Here is a 16,659-nt window from a genome sequence, read left to right on the forward strand (position 1 = left end):
AGGCAGAGTAGCCGAGTGGCTAAGAGGATGTTCTCAGATCCTAGCCCAACCTGGGTCAAATCCTGCCTTTTCCGAGTATGGCTCTGTGGCCCCAGGTAAGTTCTCTGCCCCTCAGTTTCCTCGTCTGTAAGGTGGAGATCATCACAGTACCTAACGGAGGAGGAAATAATTACCAAGACTTATTTGCTGGTAAGTAAATACTTATAAAGAACTGGCACATGGTAAGCACAGCACAAGTATTTGTTAAAAAATTCTCAGGCTTGAAGCCTATTTTCCAACATTGTTCTGATCATGTCTTTCTCTCTTGGAAGAAAGTGATGCAGATGAAAATTGTCCCCAGACCAGCCCTTGGCACCATTTTTGGAGAAGGAATATGAGCCTGGATGAAGCCCAGTTCTGCCTGGGAAGGTATCCCTCCCTCCTGGTCCCGGCACCCCGGAGGACCGTTACCAGCAGAAAACGTGCAAATCTTCTCCAGGGGGCTTTTGAGCTGTCTGGCCAAGCCCTGGTCTGGCCAGAGGCCCAGAGTGTGCAGGGGCGGTGAGAAGTAGGCCAGGTTCCAGCAGATGGAGTTTTATGTGGGCTCCGTATTCAGAGTGGAGGTAAGGTTTGCTGGGAAGAAAGTACAGGGTATTCCTCTTGTTTGTTTACTTGCTTGTGTGTTCAATTGTCATTAAAAAGTATATAACATAAAATTGACCATCTTAACTGTTTTTAAGTGTACAGCACAGTAGTGTTAACTATATGCTCCTTCTTGTGCAACAGATCTCTAAAATTTGTCATCTTGCAAAATTGAAACTCTACACCTACTGAACAACAGCTCTCCCTTCCCCCTGGCCCCAGCCCCTGGCAGCCACCATTCTTCTCTCTAAGAGTTTGACTACTTTAGATACTTCATATAAATGGAATTATGCAGGATCTGTCTTTTTGTGACTGACTTATTTCACTTAACAAATTGTCCTCCAGCTGCATCCATGCTGTAGCGTGTGACAAGATTTCCTACTTTTTAAAGGCTGAATAATATTCCATTATATTTACATACCACATTTTCTTTATCCATCCATCCATCGATGGACATTTAGGTTGCTTCTACCTCTTGGCTATTATGAATAATGCTGCAATAAACATGGGTGTGCAAATATTCTCTCATTTTCAAAACACATTTTTATGTAGCTATAATAAATGTATGTGTATATACGCATTTGCAAAAGTGCATAAATCATAAGTGTACAGCTTGAGCAATTTTCACAAAATAAATACACACGAGTAACCAACACCCAAATCAGAATATAGAACATCTCTAGCACCCAGACGTCCCCTTCTCCCCATCACCACCCACCAAGGGTAGCAATTCTCCCCCTTCTAACAGCAAGACTCCTGTGGCTGGTTTCTGACTTTTATATACATGAAATCGTGCAGAGTATTCTTTTATGTCTGGCTTCTTTCACCCAATACTGTGTTTTCAAGATTCTTCCATGTTGTTTATATCAGTCCATTCATTCTCATTGGTGTATACCGTTCCATTGCATGGATATACCACAACTTTTCCCTTTCTGTTGTTGACAGACATGTGAGTTTTAGCCAGGTATCAATTTATTACCTCTCAGTTCCAAATTCACAATTTGTGCCTGCTCTGTGAAAATGGAGCTGGAACCTTTAAATATTTTGCCTTTGCCTGTTGGCGCCTCCACTTTGTCAGTAAGGGGTACTAGACATTGCAGAAGAGAAGGGTTCTGCTTCGTGGTTCTGGGTGAAGCTTCATCAGCACCCAGCTTCTGCAGTGTATGAGGAAAAGTCTAATACAAGGAATTATGAACTATGGTAGGGTATTGGAGTAACAGGGGCGTGGCTAGCAAGAAGTAAAGGGAGCTCAAAAGAATATAGGAGTTACACATATGAGAAAAAAACCACTACCCCTAGGACTGACAGAGAGCACCCGGAAAAGACCCCACTCCCCACCCCACAGGGCTGAGATCCCAATCTTGTTGGAAAGGCACAGTGTGACTCGCTGGATTGGCAAAGACGCTGCTCTGCTGCTGCACCAGTGGGACTTGCTGGCATCTACCCCTCACACCCAAAACATTTGCTGAAAATCTGCCTTCTTGCGTGCTAGGGAAAGCCATTCCTTCACAGGGAGGTGTTTTGCCAGAGGCTCTCAGAAATGCCACTGCCCAAGGGGACTAGAAGGGAAAGTTATTGACCTCCCTGCACTGCAGGAGCTTGGAACTGGAGGAGCCACACACCCTGAAGGACCTGGGCCCGGGGAGGCAGCGTGAGCAGTTACTGCCCCAGAGCTTCCCTGAAAACGGTAGAGCAAGTAGCCTGCCATTGGTGGAGCTGACAGCAGGGTACGACGCCCACGGAGGCAGACAGCTCGACAGAGAGGAAGGGAGGGAGAGAGCCACAAAGAGCCCTGCTGAGACACTGTCACCTCAGGGGGACCGTACACAGCCCGAGGCTGGACTACCTGAGAGGTAACATCCAAAGCTGCAGACTCGAGAAATAGGCTGTACTGAAAATAGTCCATCCAAGCCCCTAAACCAACAAACACGCAAACGACATACACGATACTCCCAGGGAGGAGGGGGAAGGAATTAGTATCCAGAGTGGTTACCACGTAATGTCTAAAATCTCCCATTTTCAGCAAAAATCATTATGAGACATGCAAAGAAACAGGAAAGAACAATCCATACAAAAAAAACATGAGCAACAGAAGCTGCCTTGGAAGACGTGTTTGTCAGCCTTCATGAAGACTTCAAAGAACTTATTATAAATATGCTCAAAGGACTAACGAAAATCATGCTTAAAGAATAAAAGAAGGTATAATTGTAAAGCTTCATAAAATAAAAATATCAATAAAAGACCAAACAGAAATTATGGAATTGGAAAGTACAATAACCAAAATGAAATATTCATTATAGGGGCCCCGCAGGAGATTTGAGCTAGAAGAGAGAATCGGCAAACTAACTTCAAGGTCTAACGATAGAAAAACGAAGAGAAAATTATTGAAGAAAAACGAGCAGAGTCTCCGAGAAAAGTGGGACACCATTAAGTGCAGTGACATTCACACGGTGGGAGTTCTGGAAGGAGAGAAGTGAAAAAAAGGAGCAGAAAAATATTCAAAGAAATAATGAGCAAAAGCTTCCTAAATTTGACGAAAAATATTATTCTACACATCTAAGAAGCTCCATGAACTTTAAGTATGACAAATGCAAAGAGATGGCTTCCCTGGTGAATTCTGCCAAACATTTAAAGAAAAATTATGCAAGAAAGGGGGCTCTGAAAAGAAAATTTTAAAAAGAAAGAAGAATTAATTCCAATTCTGCACAAACCCTTCTTAAAAAAAAGAAGAGGGACTACCTCTCAATTCATTGTATGAGTTCAGTATTACCCTAATACCAAAGACAAAGACATCAAAAAAAAACTATAGACCAAGACCCCTTATGAATATGCACAAAAACCCTCAAAAAAATACCAGCAAACCAAATCCAGCAACATATGAAAAGGATTGTAAACTATCACTAAGTGAGATTCATTCCAGCGTGTAAAGTTGTTTCCACACGCAAAATTCAATTACTATACCATACCCTATCGATAGACTACAGGACAAAAACTTCATGATCATCTCAGTAGATGTCCCAAAAGCACTTAAAAATCCAAAGTCTTTCATGATAAAAACACTCAACAAACTCAAATAGAAAGGAACTTCCTGATAAAGGGCATCTATTTAAAAAAAAAAACAAACAGGCCCACGTCTAACCTCATGCTGGCTGGCGTTTATCAGTGTCCTCTTGCTGTTGTACCAAGTGACCACAAACTTCGTGGCCTAAACAATACAAACGTATTATCTCACAGTTCTAGAGGTTGGAAATCCAAAATGTGTGTCATTTGGCTAAAATCAAGGTGCCAGAAGGGCTGCATTCCTTCTGGATGTTCTAGGGCAGAATCTGTTTCCTTAACTTTCTCAGCTTCTAGGAGCCACTCATATTCCCTGTCATGGCTCTTGTGATAGTTAATTTTATGTGTCAACTTGACTAGGCCACAAGGAGTCCAGACATTCGGTCAGACATAATTCTGGAGTGGCCGTGAGGGTGTTCCTCGATGAGATTAACGTTGGAACTGGCAGACTAAGTGACAAAGATTGCCTTCTTCTTTTTTTTTTTTTTGAGACAGTCTCACTGTCACCCTGAGTAGAGTGCAGTGGAGCTCACAGCAACCTCAAACTCCTGAGCTCAAGTGATCCTCCTGCCTCAGCCTCCTGAGTAGCTGGGATTATAGGCAAGCGCCACCATGGCTGGAGACCCTCCAGGGGGCCGGTGAGGGAGGGAGGGAGAGTATGGGACGTGTGGGAACCTAAAGGGTGTCACGAGAGCCAGGTGGGGCTGTGGAGACCTGACTAGTCAGAGTAAGCCAGGAGGGCTTCCCAGAGGAAGGGTCATTCAGGCTGAAGCCAGAAAGCTGAGGGGGATTCGCCAGCTAAAGGGACAGGTGGGGAGGGAGGAGAGGGTGGCTCAGGCCACTGAAGCAGCCTGGGAGAAGGCTGTGATGTGGGAAGGGCCTGGCAGGTTAGTTAAAAGCCCAGAAAGGTGGTGTCTTAGTTTGCTATTGCAGCTATAACAGAATACGGCAGCAACAGGAAACCGGGAGAACCCAAGCAGTCCTTGTAACCCGCTGTGCCTCTGTTATATTAAATGAGGCAACACACATGGTAGACATTGTGCTTATATATCATGCTTTACCTTTTCCTTTTTTCTTTTTTTGAGACAGGGTCTCACTCTGTTGCCCTGGCTAGAGTGCAGTAGTGTCATCACAGCTCACTGCAACCTCAAACTCCTGGGCTCAAAGGATCCTTCTGCCTCAGCCTCCTGAGTAGCTGGGACTGCAGGCAGGTGCCACGACACCCAGCTAATTTTTTTGTATTTTTTGTAGAGATGGGGATCTTGCTATGCTGCCCAGGCTAGTCTCGAACTGCTGGCCCCAAGCGATCCTCCTGCCTCAGCCTTCCAAAGTGCTGGGATTACAGGCATGTGCCACCATGCCCAGTTTATATCCTGCTTTTCTGAGCACCTCTATCATGTGAGTTTGTATGTAAATAATTACTCAAATGAGCCAAATGAGTGAATAACCTCCAGTCTGTAAGCAGAGAAGTCTAGCATGTTGTGGGTGGTGAGAGGCAGGGGAGAGGCATGGAAGTGGAGTCTGGTCTCCGAAACATGAGCTCATGCTGTGGTTCCCACCTAGCAAGCTTCCTCTAGGTGGTCGGGACACAGCAGGGCTCCCTCCCAGGGCAGACCTGCCAGGTGATGGAGCAGGGAGGGATGGATCCAGGAAGGCCAGTGGATGGAGAGTGAGCCCTCTGCTATGTTGGATTCTGGAAAGGAAAGGGGAGAAGTAGAATCTACTGGAGAATAACATTTACTCACCACCTACTCTGTGCCAGGTACTGTGTTAAGTGCTTTAGGAATATTATCTTATTTACTCTCCAGTAGAAGCCCATAGGGTACATATTATCATTATGCCCATTTGACAGATGAGGAAACTGAGGCCCAAAGAGAGGAAGCCCTGGACTCAAGATTCAACAGCTACTAACCAGTAGAGCGGTTTGCCTCCTGAGTCCAGTCTTAACCGGTATTCCTCCTTCCTCCCAACTTAGGGTCTCCAGGGGACGAACAGGACAAGGAGAGCTCAGAGCTTTAGGGTTTTAACTTTCAGACCTTTCTCTTCTCATGACCTCTGCTCCGCATGGCGTGGGTAGAGGACTTCAGACCTCAGGGATCTGTGAGGACAGCAATAGGCGTATGTGGTATTGTCCTGATATTTCCCAAAGCCAGACAACGTAGGCTGCACAGGCTATTTGGCACATCAGGTGGGGTTGCCTGCGGCTTGAATTCCAGGCACTCAAGGCAGTAACTCAACTAATAATAGTTGCCATTTACTGAGTACGGCCTGTGTGCCAAGCAGGTGTCCTACCTGCAGTCATTTGCAGTGAGCACATGGGGGTGACCCTGCAATCTACAAGATTGCATCTTTCCCAAGATCACCACCAGAGGTGAAGAAGTTCCTGCCAAGTGTGTGAGACTGTGTGTTAATTTCATGCAGGTCCCCATAGCAACGCGATAATAACAGCAGCAAAAACAACAATAAGCAAAGTCCAACACTGGTTGCGTGACCAGGGTCAATGACCCGGGCCCAGGTGCAAAGTGCCTCACCTGTATGACTTTGTTCAGTGTCGCAGCAGCCCTAAGAGGTGGGTACTGGCATTATCACCGCTTTACAGATGAGGACACCAAGCCCGAGATTGCTGAATTCACTTGGCCACGTTTGCAGAGCCAGGAAGTGGAAAGGCTCGGCCCAGAGCCCAAGTACCTGCCCTGTCCCTCCTCTGGTCAGACAGACGATGGATGGACTGACAGATGAAGGCTCACCCACTGGGACGCCTGCCCTCCACACAGAGATGTGCTCTAACGCTGGCTGCATGCACCTGAGTTTATGGGGGCAGAGTCTTTCTGGAATTAAAAACCGGAGACAGTGAGCATCCCTGATCACAGTGGGGTTTGAACCAATGCTCCAAAACGCCAAGTCCACAGGGGAAAACAATACAAGGTGTTCTGTGTGGCCAGCCCCAGCCTCAGCCACCACATAATTACATTCCTGTTTTTCACAGCAAAAATCCATCTTGCAACGTCCGTGACCTCGGAAGGAGCAGGAGGGAGAAGGAGGGAGAACCCGAGAGCCAGCGTTTCCCAGCAACTTGCTGCGGGTGTCACCCCCAGGAGGCCCAAGGTGTCTGGGGAAGGTGGGGTGAGGCCTGAGCCCCACCACAGCACCCTGGCCTCGCCAGACAGTGAAAATCCTTGGCCCCACGCCCTCTCCCCACCCCATCCCACGCCCTGGGCCGAAGGCAGTGCCCCCCATGCTGACCCAGACCTGGGAGCAGATCCTTTGGGGACACTCCTACTAGCCAAGAATCCCAGGAATTCAGGAGGGCAGCTCTGGAGAAAACAGGCCACATGACTTGATATTTGGGCTGAGACGGCATTTCCATCCCCGACCTGGGAGGATTCACACCCTGCGGCTGGGTTTGTCCTCCTGAGGGAGAAACCCAGGCGCCCGGGGGCAAAGGCCAAGATTTACCCCAGCCTCCCAGAGTGTTGGCTGGAAAAAGCCTGAGCTTTGTGCAGCCAGAGAACCTTCCTGGGGTGGGTGTGAGCCGTCCTTCGTCCTTCGGAGGCAGGGTGGGGGCAGGCAGTGAACTTTCTTTTTTTAATGTCTCAAGCAGAAACTTAGAGTTTCAAATTCAAAGGAACGTCCTCTGTCAGGAGTCTGACATTTATTTCACGACCAAGCAGCATTTTCTAGCACTGGTCTAAGTATTTACAAACACTTAGGGGTAGTAGCATTGTGGACATTGTGCCCATTTTACAGGCCGGGAAACAGAGATACAAAGAAGTTAAGTAACTTGCCCAAGGACACACAGCAAGTGAGTGCAAAGCTGGAATTTAAGCCCAGGGAGCCTGCCCCAGGTCTGTGTGTCTGACACGGTGAGAGTTTGCCTTCCCTTTAACTAGCAGGTTAAAAATGACATCATAGGGGCAGAAGTCCTCAGAGCCATTTCCCACCACACAGCCTGGGTAGCCCAAAGGAGCCAGAGCCCCATGTTAGAGTGACAAACCATATGTTGAGGCCAGGGCTTCTAATGTCCCTTTGTGCCCCTGCAGGGGGAACAAACTAGTCAGGGCCAGGACTGTGTGGTGAGAGCACTTTAAAAGCTCACTACAGGACAGGCCCAGTGGCCCTCCTGTGATCCCAGCACTTTGGGAGGCCCAGGTGGGAGGATCGCTTGAGGGCAGGAGTTTAAGACCAGCCTGGGTAACATAGTGAGACCTCATCTCTACAAAAAATTAGCCGGGTGTGGTGGTGTGGGCCTGTAGTCCCAGCTACTCTGGAGGCTGAGGCAGGAGGATCGCCTAAGCCCCGGACTTGGAGGTTGCAGTGAGCTATGATGATGCCACTACACTCTAGCTCGTGTGACAGAGCAAGACTCTGCCTCAAAAAAAAAAAAAGTATACGGAGGATATACTTAGGTTATTTACAAATACTGCACCTTTTTTAAAATTTTGCCCCCAAAAGTATCCTTTACTCAATCGTTATAAGCTATACATAGCTCAAAAGAGAAAAAATGGTTTTCTTGACTCTGGAAAACAAAGCAGAAAAAGAATCAATAATGTTAAAAGAAAATATCATTAAAAAACTATCTCGGTCCCCTATCAGCTCAGTCCCATGTAACTAATTCTCCTCCCACTTGGTGCTGGCTGAGCAGTGCTCATGATCGCAGCAGCGTCTTAATTAGAGTCCTGGAAGTTTCTGCCTCATCCATTGGTATGATGTCCAAAGTTATCAGAAACCTCTTCTGCAATTGTCCCTGGGCCTAGAGAGAGGATTGTTGCTATGGTTTTAGCAGCAGGGCATCAGCAATGAAGAACAGGTTGGGCCCAGCAGGATTGAATCATTTTTAAATTCTGGAGATGTCAGGTAAACTTGGCTATTCACTTAATATTTGTCTTGACTCAGCTCCACCCAAGGAGAAGCTGGGAGTCGGGGGCCCGAGGGAGGCCCATGCCGGTGCTTAGTTACACCATTTTCATCAGAAGTGGAGCATCTTTGGATTCTGGTATTCGAGGGAGATCCTGGAACCAGTCCCCGTGGACAGCAGGGACAACTGTGCTTGTACATCCACGGGGACACAAACTAGCACACCAGCACACTCCCAGTAAGTAATAGCTATTGTTATTCCAACAGCTTCAAAAAAGGGGAGAAGGGCCATTCCGGGAGTGAGGGAGGGAGCAGTTCCAAGAACAGCTTTTGGAATGGAGTGACCCAAGCCTTGATGTGCAGATACGTGTTCCCCACACACAGACCAGGCCACAAGCATTCGCAGACCCGTAAGACTGTGATGGCAGCAGATTTCATCTTCCTCATGGCCCTTTGTTTATGAAATTGTTCAAATTAGTTTTCCTTTCCTGGATCCAGGCTCCTCCGTCTCTGGGCTGTGTGGCCTTAACCCGTCCACCTCAGTTTTCCTCATCTGTGAAATGGACCTGGCTGGGCTGTTGGGAGGATCACGTGTGTAAGACCCCCAGCACAGGCTGACACACGGGGGCAGCTGGTTATTTAGCTGGAGGAAGCATCTAGGCGTGTGTATTAGGTAGCAAGGAGAGACAACTAAGAATGAGCCAGGGCCAAGGCGAGGAGCAGACTACGAAATAACCGAACCGTGTGTTACCCTACGGGGCTGCCACCGCACACTGCCGCAGACCCGGCGGCTTAAACACCAGACATTTATTTTCTCACAGTCTGGAGTCTGGAAATCCTAAATCGAGGTGTCGGCAGGCTTGGCTTCCCCCGGGGCCTCTCTGCTTGGCTTGCAGACGGCCACCTTCTCGCTGTGTCCTCACACGGTCTCTCCTCCGAGCACGCACATCCCTCGTGTCTCTCCGTGTGTCCAAATTTCCTCTTCTTATAAGGACACTAGTTGGGTTGGCTTAGGATCCGCCGAAACAGCCTCATTTTAACGTAATTGCTTCTTCAAAGGCCCTATCTCCAAATGCAGTCACATTTTGAGTACATTCTGCGGTCAGGGCTTCGACATAAGAGTTTTGGGGGATGCCATTCAGCCCATAACAACTAGAGCTTTTCAAAAATGTCAAGGTCATGAAAGGCAAAGAAAGATAAAAGACCACACTGCAGGAGTCACAAGAGGCATGACAGCTAAGTGTCACATGTACCCCTGGACTGGATCCCACACCAGAAAAAAATTGTTTTTCTCATATTATAAAGGATGTTAGTGACACAATTGGCAAAATCTGAATAAGGTCAGTAAATTACATAATAGTATTGTATCAGTGTCCATTTCCTGCCTTTGATAAAAGTACTGTGGTTGTGTCACAGGAAGTTCTTGTTTTTAAGAAATATATGCTGCCATATTTGGGACGATTAGACAATCATGTCTGCTGTGTACTCTCAGAAAAAAGGTTATATGTAGATGAGAGATAGATGGATGGATGGAGAACAAAGCAAATGCAAAATGTTAACTAACAGAAGAGGGAAGGGTATAGGGGGATTCCTGGTTCTATTTTTGCAACTTTTCTGTCTTTTCAGACTTACAGTTTAAAAACTTTTCAGTGCTGAACTACGAGATGCAAGGAAGTAGGTAACCGTTCAGTGGCACTATGGCAGGGGCGGGGCAGGAAGGGAAGGACAACTGCTGAACGTCTAAGCATAAGGAGGCCTCCTAAGGTGGCCTCCGTGGTCTCACCACAGCCCTGCGAGGCAATTAAGACAACCTTCATTTTAAATCTAAGGAAACAGAGTTTAGCTCTCTTGCTCAGAGTCATTTCAGCTTTTGTCGAGGGCAGCACCCACTTCCAGGTACCGCTGCCAGGTGGGGCAGCCAACACTCACACTCACTCTGTCCCACTTTTTTTTTTTTTTTGAGACAGAGTCACTGTGTCATCCTGGGTAGAGTGCAGTGGCGTTATCGTAGCTCATTGCAGCCTCAAACTCCTGGGCTCAAGCCATCCTCCTGCCTCAGCCTCCCGAGTAGCTGGGACTACAGGTATATGTTAACAGGCCCAGCTAATTTTTCTATTTTTTGTAGAGATGGGTCTCGCTCTTGCTCAGGCTGATTTCCACCTCCTGACCTCAAGCGATCCTCCCACCTCGGCCTCCCAGCATGCTAGAATTACAGGAGTGTGTGAGCCACCGTGCCCAGCCTCTGTCCCACTTTTTGAGGGTGATGCCACCTTGATCACCCAAAGCAGGCTCAGAAAAAGTCCTGTCCCAAAGTGAGGCAACAGGCTAGGAGGAGGCAGGTAATCGTTCCTGGTTCTACAAACCTGTTATTTTCTCCGGGTCTCAAAACTTGAGAGCCCCTCAGCCCCTTCCAGCCCCACAGACGTTCAGTGTTCAACTAAGATGAAATAAAGACCCAACATGATCTGAACAAAGTGTTTTTATAAACTCATGAAAAGAGTCCTTATTAGAAAGGGCTTAGGCAGGAGGCAGGCATGGGGGTTGCAACACGTCCGATCGTTTTCTGCAGGCTCTTGGCAAGCAGTGATCATTAGCAGATTTTGTTCTGGGTAGGCTCAGTGTCAGCTCCACATTATGGGATTTTATGGGATTTATGCACAGAACTTTCCTACAAAGCAAGGTATTATAGGATGGATTAGGCAGTTCCAAGAAGCAGAGGTCCTGGCTCCCCGCTCTGTCTTACTTTTTAGCAGGGTTTTCAGAGGCCTGTGGTCAGGGGCTTCGTGGCCTCGCACCAGGGCTCCGGTATCCTGCCGACTGACACAAGCTTGCTTTTACAAAAAGGTCATGTAGTGGATATTTCTTAACAGAAACTCATCATAAAACACCAGGAATATGTAAGCAGACATTAAAAGAAGATAAAAATCATGGGTCCCGCTATCATCCACAGAGAGCCACTTTTCAGGTTCTGGGTTTCCTTCCTGTCTTTTTTCTGTGCGTGGGCGCTCGGGCGTTCCTGTAGGGAGACAGGGACAGATAAGGCTTCAGAGCAGGGAGCAGGGGCAGAGGCAGAGAGACTGTGCTCTGACAACTGAGCTCGATTCTAACTCCACATCTGCCGCCCGCTGTCTCGCGACCTTGGCCAAGTCGCTTACCCTCCGTTTCCCCAGATGTGAAACAGGGCTATCATCCGACCTCCAGGGAGTTGTTTTGATTAGATGAGATTAAATTCAATGAATATAAAGCATTTAGTATACTGCCTGACACACAGTAAATCCCTTCCAAATGTAACTAAAGAAATACAGACATATACTCGAGGCTTTTCCTTTCCAAAAACAGGATCTTATTGGCGACTCAATTTTGTTTCCCAATACTTTAAGGGTTTCACTGCTATAAATATGAGAAAATGGACTTCTGTTCCCAGGAAACAAACAAAAAAAAGTATAAGAGTCCCAATTACTGCTGCTTTCTAGACTAAAATTTTAATGATGTTGTGTATTGTCAATGGCGTGCACGTCTTTTGGGTTTTGTTGTTGTTCTTTTCCTTCACGACCGACAGCCCCGCATAAGCCCAACAAGCCGCTCACCGAGGCCGCAGAGTCACAAGATCCGGAGGATCTGACTGTTCCATCTGTGTCCAGCAACTGCGTGATTTGGACAAATTACCCCTCCTCTCCGGGGCTCAGTTTCCTCATCTGTTAAGTGGGGACAGCGACAGTGCCCCCAAAGTGAGTTGATCCATGTGATGCGCTGGACCTGGTAACCTAGTAGGTGCTCAGTAAAAGGTAAAATAATGACAATTATTAAGTTTCTCAAGTTTGAGACACAATCTTCATATTGCAAACATATGCACTTCCATTTGTCTGTTTTCTACCTGTTTTTACAAACTGACTAGGACAACATGCAATAAGACAGTAAAATAACTGACCAAACACAGCCTTTCAACAACCGAGCTGCTGCCACGGCTGGCCGGCAGCCCCTTTGCTCTCTGCCCACTGAGAGGCGGGCCGCGTGCAGCAGAGGAAGCAGGCGGCCGAGCACCAGGGCGCACGTGCACAGCCAGGGAGACTCGGGTCTGTCTTCCCGCCTGAAGGCAGGGACCGGGCTTTGCTTGCCGTCTTCCAGAGCCTTCATAAAAATGGCAGAGACTTCACAGACCCTGGGAGGGGCCTGTAAGGCCAGGTTACAAGCAGTAGCCTTGGGCAAGTTACTGAACATTTGGGGGTCTCTGTCCTCATCTGTTAGGACTAAATGAGAGATCACCTGGAAGGAGCTAGAAAAGTACCCGGGATGTGGTAAGCACTCGATGCATGTTAGCTCCCTGGGATGACTTAAATCCCTCACTAGACTGCCGGGTCTGGTTTTTTAACCTCTCAGTGAAATCTAGTCTCTAAGTGATCCCTTTACTTCATACAATGGCTATTAAAACTTGGGTCAGTCTCTGCGAATTTATTTCCAGAAAGAGCAAAGGAAAGCAGATTCCACTTTTCTCAGACTGCTTCATTGCCTTCTTAGGACTTGAGAGAGTGATGTTGCTTGCTAGCCCGATGGTGGTCTTGGGGCCACGCTGGCAAGCCACAGTCCACGGGCCAAATCTGGCCTACCGCCTTTTTGGGTACAGTCCATACGTCTAAGAGTGTCTCTGCACTTTTAAGTGGTTGGAAAAGAATCAAAACAAGAATGACATTTCAGGACCTGTGAAAGTTGTGTAAAATTCAAATGTCAGTGTCTATGAAGTTTTACCGGAACACAACCATACTCATTCATGTTGTGTATTGTTTGTGGCTGCTCGTGCTAGAACAGCAAAGGTGAGCTGCTTCCACAGAGACCACGTGGCCCACAAAGCCCTTCACAGAACAGGTTCGCTGATTCCTGGTTTAGGATGAGGAGTTAGTGTTCCCATGGCCCCAGCTCTGCCACCCAGACTCCCCCGTCACCCCCAACCCCACCCCAGAGAGCATGTTCCCTGAGGACATGAAGCCAGCAGGAAGGAAACAAACACCCAGTGAGCATCTTCTCTCTGCCAGACACTGCACCAGGCCCTTCGGAGATATCATCTCAGTATCGGCAAAATTCCCACTTTAGGGATGAGAAAACTGAGGCTCAGAGAGGCGAATAACCTGCCCAAGCCAATAAGCGGCAGAGATTGGATTTGAACCCAGCTTTGCCAACCTCTAACCAATATTCTATACCTGGTTTAGAGTTATTTGACCAACCCAGGGGCAGAAGGCAGGTGAGGACCACTGGGTGCCTTCTGGCCTCGGCCCAAGCTTTCTCAGGTGACACGTTACACCCTGGGGCCTGTCCCCTTGCTTGGCACCCCACCCCCTGTTCCTGCCACGTTCCCGGCCTTGGCTCGGGTCTGCGTTTTCAGCCGGCCCTGGAGCCAGGATAAACAGGGCCTGGCCAGCATCCGCTCGCACGCAGCCAGCAGAACCCACCGCCCTGCTGCCGGCCCGCGGCTCCGAACAACCATGGAGAAGAAAACCCCAGCCGGTGCCGGGAGAGACCGGGAGCCGCAATTCCATGGAAAATACCCACCAGTGGGACAGGGAGGGGGCACTCTGCGGACTGAAAGGGACATTCTACCTGCTTTTGTGTCCAGTCCTGTGAGCCAGGCCTCCCGGAGGAGAAAAGGGGCCCTCTCGGCAAATGTTCCGTGTTAGGAAGCGGAGCTATTTCGTGAAGGTGTTAAACCGTCTCTGGCCTCTGCAGACTTGCTCTCCTGGACACCTTGGTGCCCAAGCGCCCCCTCCCCGCAGGGGTTTTTCCACCCGCCTGAAGCTCCTTTCCCCTCCCTTTCCTCTGGCTGGGCAAGACGCCCAGGTTGGCCATCGCATCAGCTCATGTTCTCCCGGGAGTCGGTCTCCACGAAGCCCCTCCGGGGCAGCTGATCTTAAACTTCGTGGAACACTTTTTTCCACTAGCCCAGGTTTTCTAGATCCACCCCCCCCCAGTTCAACACTGCTGGCTTGTTCTGCTCAAGGGAAAGTAGCCGATTGTCAAATAAAGCCACGTACATGTGTGTCTGTGTGTGTATGCGTGCGTGTGCGTGTGTGTCCACGGCACCCAGTTATTGGTATTAGATTCTGCACCACAGCTGCAGGAAGGGGGAGGGGGCAGCACGTGGTGGGTGCTGACCTGCCAGGATGTGGCTCCTGTGACTACAGTCCCTTAGGAGGAAAGGGACCCCCTTGGGAGGTCCCTGAGCTTGGTGTTCATGGCAGCAGGGCCTCCAGGCGTCACTGTCTACCTATCATTGACTGGTGGCATCCTACCATTCCATCCCTGGTCTGAGCACTTCTCACTGTTCTCCCCGCACCCATCTGGGTTCCAAGACTCCGTCCCGGCCCCAGCAGCCCGAGCAGGCCTGCGGGACTGACCTCTGCACTTCTCCAACCTCAGTGAGCCAAGGAGCACCCAGGGATCTTGTTCAGTAAAATCAAAGTCTGATTCCGGAGGGCCAGGTGGGGCCTGGAAGTCTGCATTTCCAACACGTGCTCCCGGGTGACGCTTCTGCTGCTGGTGCAGGGACCACCCTGTGGGCGCCGAGGCCGCGCTGCACTGGGAGAGCTGAGTCATGGAACACGTCGGTTCTCCAGGCTGCAGCGCACCTCTTCCCTCGGCCCATAAAGCCTCCTTTCAGGCTTTCAGGGGCAGGCCTGGGACGTGAAATTTCAAACTTCGCCCTGGAGTTAAGTTCCAGGAAGGGTACCAAGAGCAAAGCATAAAGGATGGGGGAGGGAGGGGAGGCAGGGGAGGATGTGTCTCATGCCGTTCTCACTGAAGCCAGGCCACAGGGACACTCAGGGCAGGCCTGCTGAACCGTGCGCCCCAGCCCAGGGCACCGTGCCTGCTCACCCCCATCTTCCCAGGGACCTGGTGGGAGGGCCACAGAGGAGGGGACAGTTCCCCTCCCGGCAGCCGATGCTGAAGAGAAGCCTGTGGCTCACAGGAATGCCAGGCCTGCAAACCCCACATCCTGTAGGTGGACCAGGTAGAAAAAGGCCACAGTCCTCCTTGGGCCAGCTTCTGGGGCTGCCAACGCCTTTTGGGATTGCCCGATGTGTTCTTTTCCCTTCTGATTTCACCCCTAACCTGTTGGAGAGCAGACCGGGTGGCCTGTCTCCTCCTGCATAAGATGGGCACAATGACATCCACCTCCCTCCTTGGGCCATTAAGGAAATTAAATGAGAATGTGTGTAAAGGGCCCTACACACTAGCGGTCAGTTTGGGTTCTCAACCTCCTTCCCACCACCCTCGGCCCACCATCCCAAACACACCCAAGGGAGTAGTAAGAGGGACCTAGTGGTCACCTAGCCGGTCTGGTGTCATCTGACCGGGGTGACAGCTGGTTGGGGTGAACATGTGTCTCTGTATATGAATTGTTCAGTATCTTTGTTTCCCCAGCCAATAAAACATTGCTGGGAGGGGCAGATCTTTAAAAGCCCTTTCAGACTTTGGATGTTAACCTTACATGGGGAGAAAGGCCTGGAAGAAAAGTATAGCCAGTTAGCAGGAATGTGGGAGGCTGAGGCCGGGGCAGCTTGGAGGCACAGTGTCCCGCCTGGGCCACTAGGCGGCTCCGAGGCTCACAGATGAGCACAGGCTGCATTGGCACCGCGGTTCTGTCCTCAGACTTTCCCAGTCTTCAGGGGCCTGGCCCACACCAGCACCAGGCCCTGCTGGGCGGGCAGGGCCTCTCGCCCCCAGGCTGGGAATTCTTTCCCATTTTCACAGACATCGAAGAGGAGAAGAGGCGGTCACCATGATGGAGTCCTGCCCTGGGAGGTGCACGAAGGCAGTGGTCTGCCCGGCAGCCACACTTCTGGAGGGTGGGCAGAGGCTTCAGGGAGTCTCTGCTCCCCAGTCCTTGGCCCAACAGCCTCCTCCACCCCTCTTCTCCCGTCTTGCCAGAGTGGGGTGGGGTGGGAAGAAGTCTGGATTTGGATTCCTCCCTCCTGCGCTTCCTGGCTGGGCAACCTGGAAAATGGGATAATAACACCCCCACTGCAAGGTCAGTGAGAGGACTCAGCGTCCACACACAAGCCCTGGATATGGGACACTTTCTCTTCCTAACCCTTTCCTGCCTCCTGCTCTCCCAGCGGCTTAGCCAATTCACCTGGA

The 16,659-nt window shown here is 49.6% G+C and overlaps 1 long non-coding RNA gene across 1 annotated transcript; it reads right to left on the reverse strand.

Annotated features, from left to right (window-relative positions):
* Positions 1-10,996: 10,996 nt before the first annotated feature.
* Positions 10,997-14,909, reverse strand: LOC123634454. Its single transcript, XR_006733918.1, has 2 exons — positions 12,120-14,909; positions 10,997-11,548 (listed from the first exon to the last, which is right to left on the reverse strand). It is a non-coding gene; the product is annotated as an uncharacterized LOC123634454 (long non-coding RNA).
* Positions 14,910-16,659: the final 1,750 nt, after the last annotated feature.

The sequence above is a fragment of the Lemur catta genome, chromosome 3, assembly GCF_020740605.2.
Source record: "Lemur catta isolate mLemCat1 chromosome 3, mLemCat1.pri, whole genome shotgun sequence".
Classification (NCBI taxonomy): Eukaryota; Metazoa; Chordata; class Mammalia; order Primates; family Lemuridae; genus Lemur; species Lemur catta.